Raw genomic sequence first — 12,902 nt, forward strand, 5'->3', positions numbered from 1 at the left:
TAACTGAATTATTGTTGCCTTAATTCTATGTTTATTATAATGTAGAATATGTTATGATTTACCTTGCATGGAATGTGAATGTAAATTGAAGTATGGATGATTTTTAGGTTTAGCAAAGTTGGTACTGTAAATGGGAAGCTATAGTTTAGTAAGCTACTAAATGCTAGTATATGCATGAAAATGATTTTGCTATGGAAGGTCAGATGTTTCAGTTATGTTAAGAATGAGATAGAAAATATAATTGGGAAGGTGTGTATTATCATTGATATTGATATCCTTTAAATAGGATACAAACCAGTACAAATGAGGAAAATATAAAATAATTAAATACCAGAATAAAATAAAATATACTATAAATCAAATCATAAATAAAGAATATTATGATATAATATCTGAGATATATTCTATAAATAATATATACTCTAGATATTATATCTCAATACTCCCCCTCAAGTTGGAGAGTGTATGTCAATCACACCCAACTTGTCTTTCAAAAAATAAAATTGATGTCTTCCCAAAGCTTTAGTGAAAATATCTGCCAATTGCATTTTAGTCGAAACATAACACGGTTTGATGATTCCAGCTTGTAATTTTTCTCGAACTATATGACAATCTATTTCAATGTGTTTCGTACGTTCGTGAAAAACTGGATTGGCTGCTATGTGTAATGCTGCTTGATTATCACAGTACAATAATGCTGGTTCGGACAGTGAAACTTTCAAGTCTTGGAGAATGTATCTTAACCAAGTTAACTCTAAACAAGTATTTGCCATAGCTCGATACTCGGCTTCTGCTGATGATCTGGACACATTGGTTTGTTTTTTGACTTCCAAGAAATAATTGAGTTTCCAAGGAAAATGCAGAACCCAGAAATAGACCGTCTGGAAGTTCGACAACCACCCCAGTCTGAATCGCAATATGCTTGTAATCTCAAGTTATTTTCAGATGGTAGTAGAAGTCCTTGACCAGGAGTACCTTTGATGTATCTCAGAACTCGAAGAGCTGCCTCCCAATGTGGTTTTCTTGGTTCATGCATAAATTGACTAAGCATACGAACTGAATACACTATGTCAGGCCTAGTAACGGTTAAATATATTAATCTGCCAACCAACCGTCTGTATTTACTTGGATCATTCAACTTTTCTCCTTCTGTTGAAGAAAGTTTCAGATTTTGTTCCATAGGAAATTTTTCTGGACGTGCTCCCGTAAGACCTGTGTCTTGAAGAATGTCTAGAGCATACTTCCTTTGAGACATAAAGATTCCTTTTCTAGACCTAGAAAATTCAATACCTAGGAAATATTTCAAATTCCCTAAATCTTTGATAAGAAATTTCTCGAGTAAACTGGTCTTGAGATGTTGAATTTCTTTGAGATCATTGCCTGTCAACAGAATATCATCAACATAGATAAGAGCTGCAGTGAAAGAAGTACCTTTACTCTTAGTAAATAAAGAGTAATCTGCTTTGGACTGAGTGTAGCCTGCATTTTGTATAGTGGTAGAAAATATGGAGAACCAATTGCGAGAAGCCTGTTTTAAACCATAAAGAGATTTATGGAGCCGACATACTGTATTCTCCCCCTGTCGGCGAATACCTGGTGGTAAAGACATATAGACTTCCTCGTCTAGATTACCATGGAGAAAGGCATTTTGAACATCTAACTGATGAGTGAACCAGTTTCGAGCAGCGGCAATAGTGAGTAAGCAACGAAGTGTAGTAAGTTTCGCTGTAGGAGAAAATGTCTCTTTGTAATCAACACCTTCAACCTGAGTGTATCCCTTTGCTACCAATCGAGCTTTATAACGTTCAACAGAACCATCAGAGTTGTATTTAATCTTGTACACCCAACGACAGCCAATAGGTTTATGGCCAGGTGGTAGAGGAACGAGAGACCAAGTATGATTACGTTCCAAAGCTGCAATTTCATCATTCATAGCCTGCTGCCATAATGGATTGCCAACTGCCTCATCATAGGTTTTAGGTTCTGTCTGGGCTGTAATAAAGGCTAGAAAAGCACGTTGAGTAGGAGAAAAACGAGAGAGTGAAAGGTAATGATGAAGGGGATACCTGGTGCCAGTGTTGAGACTTGAGCTAGAGGTTAAATGATTGGCTCCCGAAGACATCTCATAATCATTATAATAAGCTGGAGGTTGTTTGGTACGAGTAGAACGTCGGAGTGGAACTGATGTATCAGGTGGGATAAGATCAGATTTAGTGGGTGAATCTGGTGAATCTGGAACTGATGAATTTGGAGAAGGAATAGGAGGCGGAGGAGACGGCGAAGGATCAGAATGGATGTTTGAGTAGGGTGGATCATGAAATGGTAAAATGGGAGTTGAAGGAGCTACTATTAAAGTCTGTGAAGCTGATGAAAAAGGAAAATCATCTTCACAAAATTTAACATCACGACTAATAAAGAATTTTTTAGATTGCATGTCATACAACTTGTAACCTTTGTGACTACAAGGATATCCTATGAAAACACAAGGAATTGCCCGAGGTTCAAATTTTTGCTTAGGATGTACTACAGTTGCATAACACTTACAACCAAAAACTTTAAGATGGTGAAATGTAGGTGGTCGTTTGTAGAGTGCTTCAAATGGTGTCTTGTTAGATAACAATGGTGATGGTGTTCTATTTATAAGATAAACAGCCGTTAAAATGCATTCTCCCCAAAAATTAAGTGGAACCTGTGACTGAAAAAGAAGAGACCTAGCTACATTTAGGATATGACGATGCTTACGTTCTACGACTCCATTTTGTTGTGGAGTATAGACACAGGTGCGCTGAAATTCAATACCACAAGAAGTAAAAAATGGTTGCAAAGATAGGAACTCAGTCCCATTGTCTGATCTAACTATCTTGATAGTAGTATGAAATTGAGTTTGAACGAATTTAACAAAGTTTACTAACAAATGGTGTACTTCTGATTTGTGTTGCATAAGAAAGACCCAAGTACATCGGGTAAAATCATCAACAACGGTGAGAAAAAAACGCAAACCAGAATGGGTTGGAATTTTATGTGGTCCCCAAACATCACAATGTAACAGATCAAAGGCAGAATGAGTTGTTATTGAACTTTTTGGAAAAGACAACCTAGTTTGTTTTGCTAATGGGCAAATACTACAATTATGAGAAAGAGTAGTATTATTAAGGTGCAATTGATCAGCTAGAAATTTAAAACGAGAAGGAGAAGGATGACCTAGGCGTAAATGCCACAAATCAGATGACTGAGATACTTGATTTGCTGAAGACTTGATTGGAGATGAAGAAATATGATAGAGACCTCCGGATTGTTTACCCGAGCCAATCATCTTCCCCGTAGCCAAGTCCTGCATAACACAAGAATCAGGATAAAAGGTCACATAACATTTCAAGTCATTGGTAAGTTTGCTGACGGACATTAGGTTTAAGTTGAATGAAGGCACACATAAAACATTGTTTAATTTAAGGTCAGGATTAAAAGAAACATTGCCGGTATGTGACACATGTGCTGTCCCTCCATTAGGCAAATTTATTGTAGATATGGTGGTAGCCTTTGGTTCAGTCATAACAGAAGCTTTGGATATTATATGATCTGTAGCTCCACTATCGATAATCCATGGATTAGAACTCGTAGAGTTAATAGATAATGCAGATAATGCAGATACTGGAAACAAACCTGCAACATTGATGTTATTATCAGAATTACCAAAAGGACGATGATTGAGTGCAGATAAGGCTTGTACAATCTGTTGTAATTGCCTAGAAGAAAAATTTGGGATGGAATTAGGTGACTGTTCTTCTGTATTCAACTGAGAAACATCGGCCATATTTGCAGATGATCGATATCCTCGATTGTTGCGTTGATTGAATCGTACTGCCCTTCTAGAATTATTTTTCTGTTGACATTGATATTCTGTATGTCCCCTTCTATCACAAAATTTACAGTGAAACTTAAGGAATCGACACTCATCAATTGTATGACCACTTTTATTGCAGTGTTCACATGATTTATCCTTCGCGAGTTTTGAATATGTTGTTTTCTTCTGCACTGCTGATGCAATCGAGAAATTCTCAGTAGGTTCAGAAGTTACCTGACGCTGCATCTCTTCTTGTACAAGTAATGAATAGGCTTGCCTCACATTAGGTAATGGAGTCATCATCAATATGTTGGATCTCACCGTTTTATAAGATTCATTGAGTCCCATGAGTAGTTGCATCAACTTGTCTTCTTCGCGTTGATCAATATGTATTTGACGTTGATTACAGGTAAATGGTGTGCGGTATGCTTCCAATTCATCCCAGAGTGCTTTGAGCTTGGTGAAATATACTGACAGTGCCATGGTTCCCTGCGACATCATTCCTATAGACCTTTGTATCTGAAAAATTGCTGGACCATTCTTTTGTGAGAATTGATCGTGAAGATCAACCCACACTTGACGAGCTGTCTTGGCGTAAATAATACCCTCAGCGATATCTGCTTCAACTGAATGAGTTAACCAAGATATTATCATACTGTTGCATTGATTCCATAGTTCAAATTCGATTGAATTTGCATCTTGAGACGGTTCTTCAATTGTGCCATCAATGAAGCCAATTTTCTTTTTGGCAATGAGAGCATGCATAACTGATTTACTCCAGGACTGATAATTTGTTCCATTTAATTTGATTGGAACAAGTGAATATCCTGGCTGATCAGAATGGTGAATATAATAAGGATGTGTTGAATCAACATCCGAATTTTTGAAGCTGTATTTGGCTGATTCCGCCATAGAGAAAATTTTGATATTTAAGAATACCAAGATCTGTGCTCTGATACCATGTTAAGAATGAGATAGAAAATATAATTGGGAAGGTGTGTATTATCATTGATATTGATATCCTTTAAATAGGATACAAACCAGTACAAATGAGGAAAATATAAAATAATTAAATACCAGAATAAAATAAAATATACTATAAATCAAATCATAAATAAAGAATATTATGATATAATATCTGAGATATATTCTATAAATAATATATACTCTAGATATTATATCTCAATAAGTTAGACGTCTCGAACATAGTTAAAATACAAAGTAGTTTCTGATAGCAGACTGTGTGTTGATTTCAGTGACGTTTTCGATCCTGACGTTTCGAATTCCGCCGACATTTCGCTGCCAAGGGCAATACCTGCAGAATCTGGTGAGATGCAAGTGAGGCGACAAATGACAAGGTCTCAGTCCGCATTCCGAACTTGATACCATATTGGTCCCATCCACTCTTGATGGTGATGCAATCGTCACCAGAGACAATGTAGCAGTATTCGATTCGAGTGTTGGAACAAGAATTGGATGAATTGAATAGAGAATTAGGGAGAGAGATTGACGAAGAAAAGAACTCTAAAGTTTTAAAGGTATAGAAGAAGGGAACTTGGATTGATTCCGTCGATGTTGGGTACGGTAACGGGAGCCAAGATGGTAAGCCCTTGGATAATCACATTTGACCCAACCAAACCAAACTAAATTAAATCATAATAATGTATGTATATAATTCAAAATTGTTTTGAGTGGGGAGTAATTTGAATGATATACTATTACAAGGTTTAACTATTTTGTTTTTTTTTTAAGTATAATCATAAAATACAAGTATATTGGAATTGAAGTGAAATAGTCAAACTTGCTATAGATGGGATGGACGAACCAAGAAGGTGAGTTGATCAAAGTGAGATTTGAGATCTGGATTTGATCAAAGTACATGATCTCGATCACATATGGTCGTGTTACCTTGAGCTCCCCTTTCTTAAACTTTTCCCACCAAGAAGATCCCTGACGATCGATTGTACCATTGTTACCTAAACCATGTCATCAATCCAACTTTATTTTCTATAAATAATTTTCTTATGTTTTCATTTACCTTAATTTTCTTTATTAAATTCGGATAACACATAACCCTATAAGAATACAATTTTGGAAACCATTTAAAAAAAATTAGAATGTTAAAAGGTAAATAACCCTATAAGAATACAATTTTGGAAACCATTTAAAAAAAATTAGAATGTTAAAAGGTAAGAGAAAAATAATCACCAGTGATAACCACATCGGTGAGATTAGTTCCAAAGATGAGGCTGCTTTACGGTTCACCCAGAGCATCTCTTCCCCTCCCATAAATTATGCACCATTAAATTATGAGGAACAAATTTAACTCATTTATTTTCAATTAAAGATTAAAATTCAAATCACCACTCCCAAAATTGTTAGCTTTATAAAAATAAAGTAGTCATAGGTCCAACCTAGGATGCAAGAATTTTAACTTCTTTATCGATAAAAAGTGTGAAATGGTGATAAGATAAGGAATCAATACAAGGGGAATAAGATTCGGATTACCTTGTTGATTGAATATCTCAAGGCAAGAACATTGTTTGAGATTCGAATCACTCCACAAGCAAGATCGATCATGTCTAGCTTGAATGATTCTTGTTGATCAAATATCTCAACCCAAGAACACTTGTTTGAGATTCGAATCACTCCACATGCAAGATTGATCATGTCGAGCTTGAATGATTCTACATGCAACCTAAACTACATAGAATTGCAAAGAAACTTAGTCATTGGCTAAAGAAAAGCACAAATGCTTCTTTTACTATATTTTCCAAGTCTGCTTACAAATACAACATACATGACTTTATATAGCCTCAGAATGAAACTATTAAAGGTATACTAACATTCATACTCAATGACCATAATTAGCCATTATGTAATTCTAACTAAAGTAAATAAAAACTCTTAAACTACATTAATGAAATACAATAACTCTAAATTGTAATCCACCCAAAATTTATCACATGAAACTTCATTCTTCTTCAATGTGGCATGAATTGAAATATCTTTTGATGATTTCAACAATATTTTCTACACATCTTCATTGAAGCATATTGTATGATTGATGTCTCTTGGTTCATATCAACTACAAGGGGAAAAAGATTGAAAACGAAAAAGATAAAAAAATAAATTGAAAAGAAACGCAAAGGAAACATATATCCGATCTTGAGCCTGAAGCTCTAATACCAAATGATAAGATAAGGAATCAATACAAGGGGAATAAGATTTAGATTACCTTGTTGATCGAATATCTCAAGGCAAGAACATTGTTTGAGATTCGAATCACTCCACAAGCAAGATCGATCATGTCTAGCTTGAATGATTCTTGTTGATCAAATATCTCAACGCAAGAACACTTGTTTGAGATTTGAATCATTTCACAAGCAAGATTGATCATGTCGAGCTTGAATGATTCTACATGCAATCTAAACTACATAGAATTGCAAAGAAACTTAGCCATTGACTAAAGAAAAGCATAAATGCTTCTTTCTATATTTTCCAAGTCTGCTTACAAATACAACATACATGGCTTATATAGCCTCAAAATGAAACTATTACAGGCATCCCAAGAGTTGTAACATTCATACTTAATGGCCATAATCAACCGTTATGTAATTGTAACCTAAATTTAATAAAAAGTCTTAAAATACAATAATTCTAAATTGTAACCCACCCAAAATTTATAACAATCAAACTTCATTCTTCTTCAATGTGCATGAATTGAAACAACTTTTGATAATTTTAATAACTTTTTCTTCCCATCTTCATTGAAGTATATTGTATGATTGATATCTTTTGGTTCATATCAAATGGCTAGTCAGATTAAAACTTTCGGTCAGCCATTTCCCCGATGGCACGACCAATTGAGCACTGCTATCCACCGCCAGTGTGTTGAGATGTTCAATCGCTTTTCGGAACACGAGAGTATTTGAAGTTACTCCGTCGCTGACGTCGCCAAACTCTGTCAGCAACGCCGAGTGTTTCTGGCAATTGATCGCCTGAAATTTCAAAGAGTTCGAACTCAAGTGCGAATTCATAGCGTCCACGGTGGCTAAGCTCACCAATGCCAGTACGATCATGGCCGAGATTCTTGCCACTGTAAGCTGCCGAAAAAAATCGAAGATGATTCAATATCTTTTTGTTGCTTAAGAAAATAATGCTGAAACTGCGGTCGGGTTTATGTATTCATATTTGCATTGGTTACATTTTCGAATTTTCGGATATAAGAAAAAAAAGTTCTTCAACAAATCGCGGTTTTGAACAAAAACCTATAATCATTTTCAGTAATCCGAAAAAAGAAAAAAAACATGTTTAAGATTGGCGTAGATAAACCTCGCCTAAGGTTTGAAAAAGCTACAAAGTCAGGTGAAAAATATATATGGGGCTTAAGTTTCTCTTAAGGCTTGTCGTGAGTGTGTCAAGATTACGATGTTGCATGGTTGAATATGTAGAACCGTGATGCAGGGCATCCCACCTAGAAGAGAAAAATATGGGCCTCAAGAAGCACCGCATGGTAAGAGGTCATGGGTCACCTTGAACATAATTAGAGTATTACCTAGCATTCTTTAAAATCATGATAACTTTAGGGCATGGAGTGTGTAATGCTCATGTCCTGTTCATATCGTTAGGCTAGAAAATCTTTGCATAACCTCATAGGCTAACCCTAGGGTAATGCGTACCGGTAACACACTCTATCTTCATGACATGCTTAGAATTCATGGCCCTAAAGTGTACATTTCTTGTTTGTGTAACACGTCATCCTCATGAGCTCAAGTCAATCGTGAGACCATATTTGTCATAACTAGAATCTTCATGAATTATTTTAAGTTGGTAAGAGTATTTTTCATCTTTTACCGTTTCAGTGTTGGGTAATATCCTAAATAGGTTCTAATTGTGTAATATCATACATGAGTTTCTCTTCATGTTCTTGAGTCTTGGTGGTTAAGGGTTGGTGTTGTGCTATTTTCTTGGTACTTGTCTTTGGAGTGTTTTCTTAGTCTCCTGGTTTCTTTAGTTCTTGCACAAAAGGTTATTCTCATAGCATAACAACACATGAGTCGAAAATCTCATAGGCCATGTAAATGTGAACTCCATAACAACTTTCCTAAGTCTCTATAAGGATCCTAACATGTGTCTTGAGATAATTAGACAAACCATGGATCCTTACTAGGAGCCTTTAGGTTCTTTAGGGGTAGTTTAGTCATTTCCTTTAAGTCTTGGCTTATAGCCCAACCATGTTCTAATGTCCTTGGAAACTTACATGGCATATGTCTCTTATAAGATTCATAAAACTTGTCGCCTTGAAAACATATTAGAATCCTTATATAGGTATTTTGGCCATTTATTTATCTCTTAAAATATTTCAAACTCCCTAAACTCTTGGGTAGATCTTCATGTTCCTATATATAGACTTTACTTAAATCTTTAAGTCATTTGGAGGGAGTTTGAACCTTGAAATTGTCCATGTCTTAGGGGTATTTTGGTCATTTTTCCTTTCTTGGTTTAGCCCCTCTGCATGCTCCAATAACTTTGGAAACTTTCATTGCCTCTTATATAATTGAAAATAGGAATATATAAAATCTTAGGTCATTTAGAGTTATTTGGTCCATAAACCAAAGCTTAGGCATGTAGGTCATTTTTGTGGTTTTGTATTTATTCTTTGTATAACCCTAAAAAAAAATACTAATTTTAAATCTTGCATAACACCTTGTATCCTTGAAAATAGACTATATATAAAATATTAGGTCATTTGGTCCATAAACCAATGCTTAGGCAAGTAGGGGCATTTGAGTCATTTTACACTTTATTCTTGGTTCAAGCCCTAAACGAACTCCCATGAAATTACATCTTATTCCATTCTATAAAAATCTCATATCATTTAGGTCATGAACCAATGATACATTACTCTAGAGGCATTCTAGACATTTAGCATCCTAAACTTAGTTCGAGCCCCAAACATAATCTAATGATTCAAAAACTTAATATGATCCTTATAAATAACGAAATAAGCATCTGAAAGAATTTTATGACATTTGGAGATCATTCGGAACATGAATCGAAGGTAGGTTACCTTAGGGGCATTACGATTATTTTACACCATTACTTGGTTTAGCTACTTAATCTTTTCTAACGACAAAAAAGTTTCATATATAATCTTAATATGCCATCATATGCTTAGCATTAAAATTTCATGGGCACCAGAGTTTATTTAGTTGATAATTTTAATGTTAATTGAATCTCGAGCAAATCGCTTAGTTCGGAATCTTAACTCTGATGGTGTTAATATAACACATGCGGAAGCAATTTGGATCTTATGCACTTTTAGAACATCAATTATAGTATATAACTAGCATGTTCATAATTATTAAAACTTAATGAGTTTAGATACTAACCTTTTGTAGTTTAAACTCCTTTTTCCTCACGAACCGGTTTCGAACCACCACTAATGTCTTCTCCACTATCCTTCGGCCTTAGAACGGGATTGTAGAATCCGGTGAGTGACTAAACTTGGGAAGGATTTTGTATATGTGAAGAGAGTGTTTGTGAGAGGTTTTTCTCAAGGTTTTTCACCAAGAAGAACAAGTCCTTCCATGTACCATGATCACTCTATTTAAAGAGTCATGTTTGCATGTTCATGCAATTTTGAGATCACCAAATTTTGACACTAAAAATTCCACTCAAATGTTTGGGATTATGTGGCGAGCATGCATGTTTGAAGTTAACCAAATTTTGACACTCAAAATTCCACTCAAATTTGTGGGGTTTATTTGGCAAGCATGCAAGTTTGGTTAAACCAAATTATGACACCTCAAAATTTCACTAACATGCATTTTTCCATTAAATGAAGTCAACATTTTGACCTTCTTCATTTTTTATTCAACAATTAATTTGAATGATCAATTTCAAATTAAAGTAATATTAAATGATTAATCAAACTATTTAATTAATATTTAATATCAATTCAAATGTCAATCCCAATCAATTCCGACACATAATTGATTAAGATATTTAAATTTTATTTAAATATCTCAGATTCTCTCTTTTTGTTTAATTCGTAAATAAAACAAAAATGTGGTTAAATATATCGTATATATGTAGCGCATATTTCCTAATTTGAATAGTCTTTAATGCTCGCATGAAGTTTAGCACATGAACCATTGTAAGAGTTAGAGAATTGAACATGAAATTGATGCCATGGATTCATATAGGTTGGCTTGGATGCAAAGGGAAAAATCGAACTTTCATTAAGGATAAATTGGTGACACCCGTATAAGCTAACCGGGTAAGTGACCTTACTATAGGATAGGCTAAATAATTGTATGAGTTATGATGATGTGTGGATTATGATGCTTGATGATATGTGCAGTATATACATATTTTGTTGAGTGACGCTTGATATGTTTGACGCACGTTGTGGCATTATGATGAGCATGATGATTGCATGATTTTTACCTTAATATGATGATGTTTTCCATATTGAGCATGCTAGATGATGATGAGTGCCATATTGCATCATGTCGTTAGATCGACATAGGACACAATCCTAAGAGCATGAAAATGATATTTATATAAATATCCACGAGTATGCGTTACCTAGAGTAACAAAGAGATGAGACTAGAGGGTTGTGTCAGAAGAGACATTACGATGGATTTAGAGGGACCTCATGCATTTTGTATGTTCATAAGCATAAGGCTACTTCCCCTAGAGATGATGAGTGCGGACGCACACCTTATGATGAGCGCGAATGCGCACAGGTGCGAAAGCACACAGATGAGAGTGTTCATGAGGCGCATGACACTATGGGGTTCCGCTGACCTCCGGACGTTGCTACAGATTAGCTTGACCAGAGGGTCCAGGGGGTGTGCGAGCGCCCTGGGGACTCACACTCGCACATGTGAGTCGTGTGTAGGGAAGTACTACACATCCAATTTGTCCGAGACTGGAAGCCACCCCTAAGATGATTAGAGATACGTCCCTAAATCATGATTGCATGTGTTTGCATTTGCATGGCCCCCTATAGTGAGGCCACTTACTGAATATTCTTTGAAATACTCAGGTCGTGTGCCACATCATTTTTCAGGTAAAGGCAAGGCGCACTTGTACGGAGGACAGCGGCATCGCGAGCAGAGACTGTGGCACGTGCATAGGGTAGATTCATATTTAAATTTCTAGTCTTAAGTTAGAATAGGTTGTTTTGCATTTCATCGTTTTAAATTATTTTGTATTTGTTTTTGTTTTCTCTAAATTTCAGTATTTCATATTTAAACACGTAAGACCATGGCTGTGTTTTCTAGAGAAGAAGTTGTTTTAAACGTTTTTTTGAAGTTTACGTTATCAACTATGTTCATGTAAGAGTTATATTTCCGCATTATAGATGAGCATGAGACGTTAGTAGCGACTCTAAGTATGTGGAAATTTAGGGTCGTTACAGTTATCTTATTCGTGGATTACGAAAAGAATTTATGCCTTTTGTTTCCTCAATACAAGGGTGGGCAAATCAGCCTACGGTAATTGAACTGGAGAATCTTCTTTCAAATGAGGGAGCCTTGGTTAAGCAAATGACCAGCGGCAACGAGTTTTCCCCAAAGTCAGAAGATGCGTTGTATGTCAAAGATCAAAGGAGAAAATTTTCATTTAAAGCCTTCATCAAGTAATGTGAATCAATTCAAAAGTGAGCCGTCGTCAAAGAAGCCATTTAAAGCTTGCTACAGGTGTGGAAAACCTGGCCATTTTAAACGAGATTGTCAGGTGAAAGTGGTGTGTCATCGTTGCGGAAAGTCAGGCCATATTAAGCCAAATTGTCGAGTCAAAATGCAAGAATCAAAAGCAAATGTTGTACACGTAAGAAAAAATTCTTCAGATCCAATTTGGGAATACTGCTTAACCACTGAGGTTCTTGACCAACCAACAAACGTTGTACATCAAGATGATGTTTCTACAAAAGATGCCAATTATGCCGCCCCTAGTGACCCTTTTGTTTATTTCACGACCTTGGATTTGGGATTCAACGAAAATGATGATTTCGAGCTAACCTTTGGCGATTTTGACCGTCTTTTC

The 12,902-nt window shown here is 35.6% G+C and overlaps 1 pseudogene; it reads right to left on the reverse strand.

Moving 5' to 3' along the window:
* Positions 1 to 5,050: 5,050 nt before the first annotated feature.
* On the reverse strand, positions 5,051 to 7,923 carry LOC147786274 (putative polygalacturonase; annotated as a pseudogene).
* Between the last annotated feature and the right edge of the window lie 4,979 nt (positions 7,924 to 12,902).

The sequence above is a fragment of the Cucurbita pepo genome, unplaced genomic scaffold (genome assembly GCF_057944985.1).
Source record: "Cucurbita pepo subsp. pepo isolate OVF unplaced genomic scaffold, ASM5794498v1 scafford_3, whole genome shotgun sequence".
NCBI classification, from domain to species: Eukaryota; Viridiplantae; Streptophyta; class Magnoliopsida; order Cucurbitales; family Cucurbitaceae; genus Cucurbita; species Cucurbita pepo.